This window comes from Fragaria vesca, linkage group LG7 (assembly GCF_000184155.1).
Source record: "Fragaria vesca subsp. vesca linkage group LG7, FraVesHawaii_1.0, whole genome shotgun sequence".
NCBI classification, from domain to species: domain Eukaryota; kingdom Viridiplantae; phylum Streptophyta; class Magnoliopsida; order Rosales; family Rosaceae; genus Fragaria; species Fragaria vesca.
The window spans coordinates 13,398,729-13,399,002 of NC_020497.1; positions in this window are offsets into that span (position 1 = coordinate 13,398,729).

Consider the following 274-nt stretch of genomic DNA (forward strand, 5'->3'; position numbering starts at 1 on the left):
TGAAATGTCTGTGGGAGTACTTCAGAGATAGCTTTCGTCATTGCTGGATCTTGATCGGTAATTATCATCCTCGGAGCATCGCCTGGCATTGCCTTCAAAAATTCTTTAAAGAACCATGTAAAAGAATCAGTTGTCTCATTGTTTAAGAATGCACAAGCCAAAATTATTGTTTGTCCATGATTATTTACTCCTACCAGAGGTGCGAAGATCAACGAATATGTATTGGTGTTGTAAGTTGTGTCAAATATTACAACATCACCAAAAAACTTGTAAG